The sequence below is a fragment of the Mustela nigripes genome, chromosome 9 (genome assembly GCF_022355385.1).
Source record: "Mustela nigripes isolate SB6536 chromosome 9, MUSNIG.SB6536, whole genome shotgun sequence".
In the NCBI taxonomy this organism is placed as follows: Eukaryota; Metazoa; Chordata; class Mammalia; order Carnivora; family Mustelidae; genus Mustela; species Mustela nigripes.
In genome coordinates, this window is record NC_081565.1 from 6,158,426 (window position 1) to 6,170,944 (window position 12,519).

The following is a 12,519-nucleotide window of genomic DNA, read 5'->3' on the forward strand; positions in this document are numbered from 1 at the left end:
TGACATGGGTGTGTGTGACATGGTGGTGTGTGCCTGTGTGTCTGATACAGGTCGGCATGCCGGGTGCATCGTGCGCGTTGGCATACAAGGTGGGCAGGTGCCTGTGCTGTGCCTACGCACCTTTGTGGCTTGTTCCCTCCGTGCTTGCGTACGATCGTGTGTAATTCCTCTGCATGCACACGTGCCCAGGAAGCTGCTGCCTGGTACATGGGCGAGGCTGCTCGCGCTGGCGGGCCTGGGTCTGTGTTTGCCTCCGCGCTCATTCTGAGCACACACCGGGGTCATCCCACACTCACCAGGGAGCCCAGCACACCGCCGGAGGAGGCGGGTGCTTTTTGATGTTACAGTAGAGCTGAAGAGGAGAGAGAGCAGGGCTGGCCTTGGCTGCTCCTTGCTGGGTAGAGGACACTGGAGAAGGAGGCAGAAGCCAGCCAGGACTGCCCAGCTGCCCTCTGCGCCTCCCTCAGGTTGGGCTGCGTAATGGAGCCTGTGAACTCCATGACCAGCAGGTGCCCACTTCCTCCCTCCCTCTCCCTCTGCTGCTCACCCTGATCCCTAACCTAAGTCTGTGATGTCCCTCCACCCACCACAGCTTGCCTCCCTGTGCGCACACACCTATCAGCCCGCCCCAGCTCACTCAGCCCTTTTGTGGATCCTGCACCTTTGTCCCCTGGGGTCGCTACTCACCCTGGGCACAAGTCTTCATTCTCAGAAGACGTTGGGGCCTCCCAGGGGCCTCCTCTCCCTGCTTGGAGTATCCCTCCTCCAGGACACCATGAGGACCCCCTGGCCAACATGCTGGCCTTTCCTTTCCACTCTCCTGTCTTTCCCAGGAACTGCCACTTGTCCTGGCACTGTGGTCCGCTCCGACCTGGCCACTGCTTGCATGTGAAGTTGGAAACTCAGTTATCCCCGCCTGCACCCCACCTCCTGCCCAGCTAGCCCTCTCTCTCCTGAGAAGTGCCTTCCGCTTGCCACCCTCTTCCAGACCCCTCTGTCCTACAGGTCACACCCCTCTCTGGGACTCCTCCTGTCTGTCACTTCCTGTGCAATATGGTGGGACAGTCCTGCCTTGGGCCAGCCCAGGACCTGGAGGAACCCAAGCCAGCCTCACCACCCTTCACGTGTAGGTGATGGCATTGCTATGTTAGACCAATGTAGCATGGTGACCAATGCACCCAGACTCCACACGCCTTCGGTTTCCCTGTGCTCTCTCTGTGTGTCCCATCTGCCCAGCTGACTCTCCTGGCTTTGCCTCTTGATGACCTGGGGGTGTGTCCTGGGCTCTGCCTCTGACCCCCAGCCCTCCCTGGCGGTGTCCCCCTTGGCCATGGCCTCCCAGACTTCCATCTCCACTTTGCCTTCTCAACGCCAGACCCATTGTGTCTGCTGCCACTGAGTACCCACAGCCCACACGGGGCCTTCCCACCCAGGGAAGGAAGCTGGGGCATCACCCTTGCCCCATTCTTCCTCCTCACCCTCCACATCCATCCTGTCAATTACCAAGTGTCTGTGCTTGGGGTTCATTGAGCTTCTTGGATATATGTTTTATTAAGTTTGGGAAAATTTCAGCCACTCTTTTGTCCCATATGTTTTCTGTTCTCTTTCTCCCTTCCTCTGGAACTCTAGTTACCCATATATCAGGCTGTTTGGAAAAGTTCTACAGCTCGCTGGTGCTCTTTCCATTAAAAATAATTTTTTTTTTCTGCTTCATTTTGGATCATTTTCTTTTACTGCTATGTCTTCTAGCTCACTAATCTTTCCTTCTGTCTTGTCTAATCTGTCATGCATCCCATTCCGTGTACCTTTCTTTTTCAAAAAAAATTTTTTTTAATTTATTTATGACAGAGAGAGATAGCGAGAGAGGGAACACAAGCACGGGGGAGCTGGAGAGGGAGAAGCAGTTTCCCTGCTGAGCAGGGAGCCCGACATGGGGCTCGATCCCAGGATGCCAGGATCATGACCTGAGCCAAAAGCAGACGCCCAACAACTGAGCCACTCAGGTGCCCCATATGTATCTTTTATCTCTGACATTGTAAGTTTCAACTCTTCAAGGTCAATTTTTTTTTTTTTAAGTCTTCATGTCTCTACTTAACGTTTTGAAAATATAGAATACAGTTATAAAAACTTTTAGAATCGGCCTCTGCTAACTCTAACATCCTGTCAGTTTTGGGTCAGTTTCCACTTGATCAATTTCTTTTCTTTATGGGTCATGTTTTCCACCTTCTTTGTATGTCGTGATTCTCTCTCCCTTTCTTCTTTCCCTCCTTCCTTCCCTTCCTTCCTCTCTTTTTCTTCCTTTCTTTCTAAAGATTTTTATTTATTTATTTGACAGAGAGAGATCACAAGTAGGCAGAGAGAGGGCGAAGCAGGCTCCCTGCTGAGCAGAGAGCCCAATGCGGGGCTCGATCCCAGGACCCTGAGATCATGACCTGAGCTGAAGGCAGAAGCTTAACCCACTGAGCCACCCAGATGCCCCTTCTTCCTTTCTTTCTAACAGGCCTTTAATTCCTTTTATTTTTCTTGTATAAAACATGTGGTGACCACAGCTGGAGGCTGGATCCCCTGCACAGAGACTCTGGCATGCGCCTTTACAAGATGGTCAGTGAATCCCTGATAGGGAGACTTGGTGAACACAGTCTCTTTCCAGAGATTGGTGTGAGACAGCTGTAGGTCTTGGGAATGGCATCAAAAGTGGCCTTGGTGTAATTGCCCTGGGTGGCAGTGCAGTCCCTGGCTGAGGGGTAACTGTCCTCAATACCTGTCATCATCAGTAGCTTCTTGGGCACAGAGGCTGAGACAATGCCAGTGCCTCTAATGTTGGAGATGAGGCACACCAACACAGACCCACAGCGACTGGTCACCTTACATGGGACAGTGTGGGGTTTGCCAATCTTCTTCTGCCAGTATTCTTGCTGCACAAGATGGTGGAAAGCTAGGCCAGGAAGATGACCCCACAGGTGGCAGTGGCTACCTCCTTGCAGCACTTAATACCCAGGCCAATGTGTTCATTATAATCTCTAATGGCAACAAATGCCTTGAACACAGTCTGCTGGCCAGCACGTGTCTGCTTCTGCACCAACATAGTCTTCAAAACCTCATCCTTAAAGGATTCCCCCAGGAAAAACTCAGTGATCTCAGATTCCATGATGGTCAGGGAGAGGAGCTAGATCTCCAGAGACTTGATCTTTGTGACCTTGAGCCGGTGACCCAGCTTGGTGTTGGGGATCCACTCCTTGTCCTCAGCCGTGCCTCTGAGAGATCTGTGACCTTTCTGACCATGGCCTTGACTCTGGCCCTGGATATCACTGCTAAAGCCTCCATGGAAGCCACTGGCCTCCCATTCTGGGGTACCTGGGTCCTCCACACCCTCCTGGAGCACCAGCATCACCTGCCATTTGGTGTTTTCTCAGAGAAGGTGGTGTCTGGTAATTTTCTATTGGATAACAGACATCATAAATTTTGCATCTTTTCTATTCTTATAAATCTTCTTGAGCTTTGTTCTAGGAATCAGTTAGATTACTTGGGAACTAACACATCTTTCTGGGTCTCACTTTATGACTTGTTGGGTGGGTTTTAGCAACGCTCAGTCTGCGGCTGATTCTCCACCTTTGAGGCAAGACCCTCCTGAGTGCTCCACCCCCTACCCTGTGAATTGTGACTTTTCCAGTCTGGCTGGTGGGAACAGGCCTGTTCTTCCATCCTTTTAGATGGTTCCTTCTCAAAAGCCACTAGCTCATGTATTTTTCTTCTGAATTTTTTGGTTGTTTCAAGTGTGACAGTAAACCTGGCCTATTATTCCATCTTGGCCCAAAGTGATGGTCAGTCAACAAGTGTGGCAATTCACTTCCTAATCATTCTTGAATCTGTTGACTTCTCTGCCAGCCCCTGTCATGGCTCCAGACCCCATTACCTCCCACCTGGGGTGACACCCATAGTCACCCAGGGCTAGGTCTCTGCTCCCTTAAAATCCTTTTCCATGCAGCATAGTCTGAGCTGATCAATCTATCTTTCTTTCTTCCTTCCTTTTAAAAAGTATTTTATTTATTTATTTGACACAGAGAGACACAGCGAGAGAGGAAACAGAGCAAGGCGAGTGGAAGAGGGAGAAGCAGACTTCCCACTGAGAGAGAGCCTGATGCAGGACTCAATCCAAGGATCCTGTGATTATTATGATCTGAGCCAAAGGCAGATGCTTAGCAACTGAGCCACCAGGTGCCCCTGGAGCTGATCTTTCTCGATTTTAGTCTGACCGTGACCTGCCCCAGCTTCTAACCTGTTTGCTCCTCCTGTCTTTGGGTTGATTTCCAGCTCCTGCCTGTGGTTCATCAGGTCTTGGTACGGCCAACCAAACGGAACTGCCTGTATTTTCCCAGGGGGCCACTCTCTCTCTGCTGGGACTTTGCTCATGCCCTTCCTCCTACCAGGGGCTCCTGCCATCTTTCTTCTCTTCTACTTTTCCTCTAGGTCTCCGCATAGGTGACACCTGCCCCAGCAAGCCCTCTCACCTCTCAGGTAGGGGAAGGTGTTTCCGGCCTCTGCAAACCTGTCCCTTAGCACGAATTGCTTTGGACCACTGCTGCCTGGGGTGACTGTGTCCCCCAGGTTGGGCCTCCCTAGGGGTGAGACCTTGGCCCCTCCTGCTGAGCCCTGCCCGACATACCTGCTGAATGAAGGAATAAGTGAAGGAATGAATGGATGAATAGAATAGAAAAATGGCCAGAGAGGGAGGGAGGCCAAGACTATGGCTCAAGAGACTTGTATCTTCTTCCCACTCCTGCCCCAACTTGCTGAATCCAGGCCATCACCGGACCTAACGAAGAGGTCTCCAAGGTCTCATCCGGATCTGTCATGACACCCACATGTGTCCCCAGCATCGTGGAATGAGTTGTAGGCATGCTGAACCTATCCTCCTTGTATGACTGGTGGGGAAACTGAGGCCGAGGGATGGGGAGAGGTGGGGGACAGCTGGACCCTAGAGGACTCAGTGCATCAGAGACAAAGCCCAGCTCAAGATCTACGTGGCAGTTCTCAGTTCTGCCCTTCTGGGCTTTGGCAAAGAGTGTGGAGGAAAAGGACTCCCTGCTCCCTGTGTCCTGGTAGGGGGTGGCCTCATGGGCAGGGTGGGGCTCTCCAGGCTTGGGGCCAAGGACTTCTCTGTGCCTGGCACTTCCCCAGGATTCAGAGCACAACAATAGGGAAGAGGAGAAGGGTCACTCTGAAGCGGTCACATAACCAGACTAGGGGAAGACCTGGGGGGAGGCTCAAGGTCAGCCTGAGGTCAGGCCCTGTCCAACTTAATTATTCATTAACCAGGAAAGTCCAGGCACTGAGTTAATGGGCAGCACAAGGCCGCGGGGGAGGAAATTCCTCCCCGAGGGTGGGCAGCACCTGCAGGAGTAGGGCCTGTAAGGAGCAGTTGGTGGAGGGGCCCTTTATCCATCCATGTGTCCGTCCATCCATCCGGCCGCCGCCACCCACCCGTCCTCACATTCACTCGCTTCTCTCTGTGCCCGTCGATGAGCAGAAGGCTGGAGTTCCAGCTGCCGCAAGGACAGAGCAGTGGCCACAAGGATTGCCCAGAGTGGTCAGTGTTGTGGCCAGGGCCTGGGGGAGCAGAGGAGATCCCCTGACTCAGCTCCGTGAAGTGGACTAAGCCTCCTGGAGAGGGTGAGACCGCGAAGGACCGGTCAGATGGCCCCGCAGATCCCCTGTGGCTGGGCCTCACGCAGCAGGTGTGGTGCGCTGTGGGGGGGCCTGTCAGCACCTGGGCCCCACCCCGCCCCAACCTCTGTCACAGTCCCCGCTGCCAGGGATGACGCTGACGTCTGAGCCCATCTCTACCCTGGCTGCTTTTCATAGACAGGCTAGGCTGGGGATGTCCTCCAATGGGCTGGCCACCCTGCTGTCCCCCCGACCCCCTCCCAGCGCCTGGCCCAAGGGCAGTCCTCGGGCATCCCATGGACCACGGGATGAGGAGGGGCTGAGGCAGGCCTGAAGTGCAAGCTGAGAGGGGAGAGAAGGGTCCCCTCTTGGGGTCCAGTGGGTGCACCCGGGGGGCGGGGGGCGTCCCGTCCAAGGGAAGGAGGCTCCAGGGATGGAGAGGATCCCGCAGTCATCTGGTGGTCCCGGCCCTGCGCTTGGGGGAGTCATGTGCTAGGACAGATGGCAATGGGGGAGTGTGTGAGGGGGGGGTTCCCCTGTGGGAAGGCAAGAAGGGCGGTGGGAGGCTGAGGAGGGGGTTGGAAGGAGGGGGGCTCTCAGGGTGAGAGGGGAGGGCAGGGAGGAGAGGCCGGAAGAGAGGGGGAAACAGACTGCGCATGGAAGATGGGACACGGTCCCCCGAGGCTGGGACAGCTGCAGGGGGGTGGTGGGAAGGGCAGGGTGTCTCCTGGGAAAGTGGTGGAAGGGACATGCAGGGGGCTCCGTGGTGGGCAGCACCGACCCCGGAGCTCTCTGGGGCCGGGGGCCGCTGCACTGGGGGCCTGTTTGCGTCATCTTGTGTGTAGGTCACCGTGTCACCACTCTCGGGCCTCCCGGTGGCAGGCTCCTCCCAAGGGCCCCTGTCCTCTCCCCAGGGGGGAGGGTGTGTCCGGCTTCCTCCTCCGTTTGCCAGAAGTCTGAAGGAGGAGCGGGGCTGGAGATCACTGAGGCCCATCGGCTCCCCGGTGTTCTTGCTGGAAGGTGGAACCCCAGAGGCTACAGCCTCGTCCCAGCGCCACTGCGCTCTGGGAGTCCCGGGAAAGGCCTGGATGAAGGCGCCTGTTCTTACTGAAATTAAACAAAACCCACACCACACCGGGGTCGGTTCACAGCCCCTGTCTCAGCCTGTCCGGGCAGGAGAATGGAATCCATGCAAGCCGGCCTCCAACGGCCGGCGGGAGGGAGGAGGGAACAGGCGCGGGTCCCCAGAGGGTGTCAGGTAATGGCACCCCATGACTTCAGTCACCTACTGCAGGAGGCCCCCGGTGCCTCCTCCGGGCGCGTGGGCCCTGAGGGCCGCGCCCCACCTTAGGGTTCCCAGCAAGTTGGGGAAAAGGCGCTGGGTCTCCCGCTCCGGCCCCACGGTGGGGCCGGAGCGGAGCTTCGGGCGCGTCGTCCCCTGCGGGCGGGGGTTGGGGGGGGGGGGGGCGGCCAGTCGGGGCAGGAGGGTCCGGAGGATGGGTGGGGGGCTTAGGGTGTCGGCCGGTGCCACGCCCGTCGGTTCCAGACTGCTTGGGTTGGCGGCTTAGGGCCCATCCCCCCCCCCAACTCCCTACAAACTCGGGCGGGGAGGAGAGGGCATGTTTGTTCAGCGCTGGGGCTGGACCGGGGTTGGGGGGGGTAGTTGGGGGGGCAGGAAGCAGAATTTCAAAGCGGCTTCACCCTTTGTTACCCCTTCCCGGCCCCGCCCCCACACCCCAGGCTGCATTCCAGAACCAGAGGGGGTCCTGCCCCGGGAGAAATCCGCTTAACCGGAGGCTCGGGTTACAGCCTAGCTGCTCGGTGCGTGGGGGGAGGCGGGGGTGGGGGGAGTCGGCCCTTCCCTGCCCGACATTCCGGATGGCGGGTCTCCCGGTCCACCCCATCCCCACCCAGAGACCCCCCAACCCCCACTTTGCGGGCCTCAGTCCCCAGGAGGGAGGGGGAGGAGCTGGAAAGGGGCGGGGCTGGGGGGCAGGACGGACCCCCGCACCGACCCCCGCCTGCTCACGTAGAGGACCCGGAGGTGGGGTTCGGGTCGTATTTGCAGTAAGGGAGCTCCCCGACTCTTGGTTTCCGCCCTGGATCTGACCTCAGACAAAGCTTGCTGGGCGCCTCCGGGTTTGTTTGAGGTGGGCCGGGCTGAGGTGGGATTCTTTCTTTCCAGTGAAGGCAACCTGGGCTCTATCTTATTTTCAGGACCTGCTCAAGGGGCCCTTTCCATGCGATCCAGTCCTCTAGTTTTGTTGTACAGCTTCACCAAGTCTTGCATCTGTGTGACCGCCGCCCTGAACAGGATCTTGAACAGGACCAGTGCTCCAGAAAGTTCCCTCGTGTCCGCCGCTCCCCAGGCCTGACCCCACCCCAGGCGGAACCACTAGTCTGCCCTCCCTCACGTAGATGGTCTGGCCCTGACACCAAAGTCCTGGAAATGTGTGCTTCTGCCGGCGGGGCTCCCCTTCCTCAGCCTGGTATTTTGGGGAATCCACCACTTCATTGCAAGACGTCCTTTCTCATTGCTCAGTTTATTTCATGGTTTGTCCCTTCTGTGCCTGTCCATGCCAGTCCCTTCTGGTCCCGGGCTCTGAGGAAATGAAGCTGCTCTGGTCTTCTGGCAGAGAGGGAAGAACTTGATGGGACACTTGTTTACTCTTTGATTTCTGACTAGGCGCATACAGAGACACAGGGCCTTTGCACATGCTCTTCCTGCTCCTGGGATGCTCTGCCGCTTGTCCTTGGTGCAGTGGGTTTTTTTTTTTTTTTTTTTAAAGATTTTATTAATATATTTCAGAGAGCGAGCACATGAGCAGGGTGAGGGGCAGAGGGAGAAGCGGACTCGATCCTGACGTGGGGCTTGATCTCAGGACTCCAGGATCATGACCTGAACTGAAGGCAGATGCTTAACTGACTGAGCCCCCCAGGTGCATCTCTATGGTGGGTTTTTTTATGACCCTTCAAGTCTCAGCTTCACTGTCACCTTCCCAGAGAGGCCCTGGCCCACCACTGGGTCTACTTAAGCTGCAGCACCCTTCTTTCTTTGGTTTTGTTGGCTTCGTGGTGCTTATTGCCATCTGCAATCGTCTTAGCCCTGTACTTGCTTCTTGGGTGTGAGGCCCTTACTGGAAGTTTCCTGCTCTGTGAAGGCAGGCACTTCTGCCTCGCATATCCCAGTGCCCAGCACGGCTTGGAGTGGTGATCAAACAGTTGTAGGTGCGTCTGTAGGGTGCTGGGGACCCTGCTGGGCTCAGAAGGGCAGCCTCCCCTGGGGAGGTTTCCTGCAGCCGTGACCCTTGGCCCAGGAGGCATGCCAAAGAGGGGTGGGAGCCAGGGAAGGGTAGGAGACCTGTGGGCCACGTTCATACCTTTCTTATCGTTTGGCTAATGGTTTGCCAGCAGCATTGCGCTTCTAGAAGAGGGGAGAGTGGGGTGGAGTCTGGTCTTGCCCCTTACTGCTGCCTCAGCCTGAGCTGCCCAGCATTCAACCGTTCAATTATTTTATTTTATTTTTTAGATTTTATTTATTTATTTGACAGAGACAGAGATCACAAGTAGGCAGAGAGGCAGGCAGAGAGAGAGGGGGAAGCAGGCTCCCCGCAGAGCAGAGAGCCCAATGCAAGGCTCGATCCCAGGACCCTGAGATCATGACCTGAGCAGAAGGCGGAGGCTTCACCCACTGAGCCACCCAGGCGCCCCTCAACTGTTTTATAATCACAGGTGAAGAGAAACTCCCTGCGAAAACCAGAGGTTTGGAACCCGCAGCTGTAGACGATGGGGAGCCATTGAGGGTGTGTGAGGAGGGGAGTGATATGGAGGTAGCCAGCAGTGGCAGCTGAGCCTGGGTTGGTAGAAAGAAGGGCTGAACTTGACCTGTTTGCCATCAGTCTACCACAGGCTGGGAAACTGCAGTCTCGGTGTGCAAGGTTGCTTTATGCCTGGGAGCAGAGTGGGGGAAGACCCACAAGTCCTCGTAGCTGGGCAAGTGCAGCCAGTTGGGGTAGGGGCTGGGCTAACAGTGGGGAGCAGCATACCCCACTCCCCCACTGGGGAGTACGCATCCCCACAAAAGACATTAGTGCTCAAAGCAAACACTTGGACTTTGGCCTTCCGACAGGATAGGGGGACCCCCACTCCTGAGCTCTGCCCTGTGGGCCCAAGGATGCAGGCCGATAGCTCTGAGGGTAAAGAAGTTCAGTGACATTGGTGGGCCTTTCCAGTGTTTACTGAGCCTTTGTGGGTGTCAGGAATAATAACCAAGTGGGGACACCTGGTGGTCAGGATAGGCCTGGGCCTGCCCTGAGGGGGCTCACAGCCTGGGGAAGCTGCAGTTAGGTCTGGGCCAGGCTGGACAGAGAACTGGTGAGCCGCACAGGACTGGGTCCTCATGGCCCCAAAGAGACTGCCATGAGCTGAAGTTAATTCTCACCAGTGTTTTCCTGGTGTAGCTTATGCCTGGATCATCTTTCTGTTCTAATGCAGTTGCTTCTCACACTTTGCTGTGCAACCATCAGGAAGAGTTTGCCTAAAATGCAGAGTCTCCGGCCCCATGTCCGGTGCCTTTGTGGATGGGACCCAGTCACCCACATTTTAATTACCACCTTGTCTCCGTGTCTCAGGTCTCCTGTAATGAATGACCACAAACTGGGTGACTTAAAACAACAGAGATGTATTTTTCCACCGCTCCAAAGGCCACAGCCCAGGCTGAGTCGCACGGGGCAAATAGCAAGGTATTGGGAGGGCTGGGTCCTTCTGGAGGCTCCAGGGGAGGATCTGTTGCTTGTCACTTGCAGCTTCTGGTGGCTGCTGGTATTCCTTGGCACGTGGCCACTTAACTCTAGCCTCTGCCTTTTTTCGCCTCCCCTTCTCTTCTGTGCAAATCTCCCTCTGCTTCCTCTTATAAGGACACCGTGATTACACTCAGGGCCTGTCCAAACAAGCCAGGATAATCTTCCCATGGCGAGATCCTTAATTTAATCCTGCCTTCCATGTCCCTTTTGCCTTGTAAGGGAGCATTCACAGGTTCCAGCCATTTTGATCTGGATGTCTTCAGGGAAAATTTTTTGGCTCATGCCTATTCCCCTAGCAGTTCTAGTGTAGCGGGTCCTGAGAGTCCCCTGAAAACCCTGGGCTGAAGGTTTGCTTATTTAACTGATGGCCTCAGCTGAAGGTTTGTTTATTTAACTGATGGCTGCTCACTCTCACAATTCTCTTGGAGTTTAGGGAATGGAGCACCATTCAGCATTTATTTAACAAACCCTCTTGGAGCTCCCACTCCATGCCCAGCCCTGTGCTGGATGCCTTGGTCATTCAGGTGAGGTTGACTCAGCCCCTCGTGCTCTGAGTTTGGGGGAGAGAGAGAGAGAGAGAGATCTGACTCCTGCCGCCATCCCCATTCCCCCGCATCTCCCCAGTACGTGACAGCACTCTTCTGGAACTGCCCCAGCTCAAGGGTGGAGCTTGTTTTCTGCAAGCCAGATCCTCAACAGTAGCTTGGTTCAGGAGTTCTGTTCTATGCCGACTACTGCCCAGCATCTCCTGAGACCGGTGCTGGCACATTCAGAAGGGAAGGACTTTGGACCAACGGCTGCAGGATGCCTTCTCTCCCTCCTGTTGGACTCCAGCAGGTGGCCTCCACTGTGCCCTGAGGATTAAGCTTTTGCTGCAGAAGGGATAACAGCCCCCTCCTCCCCTGCCTGCCAACCCTGGGCTGCCCATTATGTTTCGTTCTGGTGTCCTTACTGATCATGCCAGCCTGAGTCAGGATGCTCACCATTGGCAACCAGAAGCATCCGCCAGTTGCCAGCCAGTTGTCCGACTGGTCTGCCCTGTGTGACCTTGAGACTGCTCTGATCCTGGCCACCCTCTGCTCCTCACCAGCTCTCACCTGCCTATTTGCCATTTCCCAGATGCCCCTTCCCCTGCTACTCCCTTTGCTTGAGTCCTCCATTTCTTTGTTCTACAAGGTTCTGCTCAGTGGTGCTTCCTCTATCAAGTCTTCTCAACCTCCCAGGCTGGAAAAAGCACAGTGATAGGGCTCACCAACAGAGCGTAGCCCTCCCTGGGGCCCGGAGCTGATCAAGGCCTTTACAACGTGCTGGTATCCTTCCTGTACTACAGCCAAGAGACCTGAGGTCTGCCCGACTCCAGGCCCACACCGGAAACGGACCACCAACTGACCCTGGCTTTCCTCTTTCTCCCAGGCTCAGCATTTGGTTCCCCATCTTTGAGCAGCCTGTGTCCCTCATCCTGCTGCACCCCAGCCCAGGAGCTCGGTGGGGGCTGAGGACAGGAGCTCACCTCTCCAAGGGTAAACCTGCAGAGAGTACCCACCCCCCACCAGGGCTGTACACTGACAGACAGACAGACACAAGGTGGCAGGGGAGGTGAGCCAGGAGGGAGCATCGGCCGGTGTTGCCACAGACCCTTTAGCAGAAGATCGAGGCAACCCCTCATTGCCATTCCTGAGTTGCCCAGCAGCAAGGAAAAAATCTGGTCTAATTTTTGCCAAGTTATAAAAACCATCTCTCAAGCAACACTTTATTCAATCCGGCGACAGCTAAGATCAAATTGAGCGCTTTCTGGGTTTGGAGCCCTCCGCTCCATTCTATGTCCTTGACCTCCCTGGACTACAACCTCTTGAGAGGCATGCCTTTATAATCCTTGCACAGAGGAGGAAACTGAGGCTCAGAAACGGTGAGTGAATCACTCAAAGTCACTTTGCTTGGAAGAGGCAGACACAGGATTAACTCAGGTCTTTGCCCAGGCCTAGTGGACTGACCCCAGGCTAGAAGGAATCTTACTTTTCTAAGCCTCAGCTTCCTAGTCTGTAAAATGGGCACA

The 12,519-nt window shown here is 55.7% G+C and overlaps 1 pseudogene; it reads right to left on the reverse strand.

The window, feature by feature from the left end:
* Positions 1-2,514: 2,514 nt before the first annotated feature.
* Positions 2,515-3,398, reverse strand: LOC132024942 (small ribosomal subunit protein uS5-like; annotated as a pseudogene).
* Between the last annotated feature and the right edge of the window lie 9,121 nt (positions 3,399-12,519).